This window comes from Corvus brachyrhynchos, unplaced genomic scaffold, assembly GCF_000691975.1.
Source record: "Corvus brachyrhynchos isolate BGI_N302 unplaced genomic scaffold, ASM69197v1 scaffold164, whole genome shotgun sequence".
Taxonomy (NCBI): Eukaryota; Metazoa; Chordata; class Aves; order Passeriformes; family Corvidae; genus Corvus; species Corvus brachyrhynchos.
The window spans coordinates 1,537,003-1,537,423 of NW_008237426.1; positions in this window are offsets into that span (position 1 = coordinate 1,537,003).

The window sequence follows — 421 nt, forward strand, 5'->3', positions numbered from 1 at the left end:
TGTAGAAGCACCTAATAGCTGAAAGTGAGTAAAATAAGGAGAAGAGTGCAGTTTTGATTATTAATCCAGCTGTTTGCTCACGCTAGCTAAAGCCATCCCACACACACTGAAAACAGATTTTTCGACAGACCCCAATTCAGGTACCGCAAAAAGCCCTGTTTCAACTCTGGGAAGTGAATGCCACCAAGAAATGGAAAGGCAATTGAGAACGTAGAGAAGTATTCTTACAGGGACTTGCCGCGTTTCACCTGAGGAAGGATGCGTGCTGACACCTTGGCCGGGTTCCACGGGCATGTCACAGAAGGCAGCGACAGGCAGCGACAGGCAGCGGGAGCTCCGTATCCTCATCCTCCTCCTTGTTGCGCAGCCCCGACCGCGCTCCCTCACACGCCACAAAATGGCGGCCGCGCTCCGCTCTCCC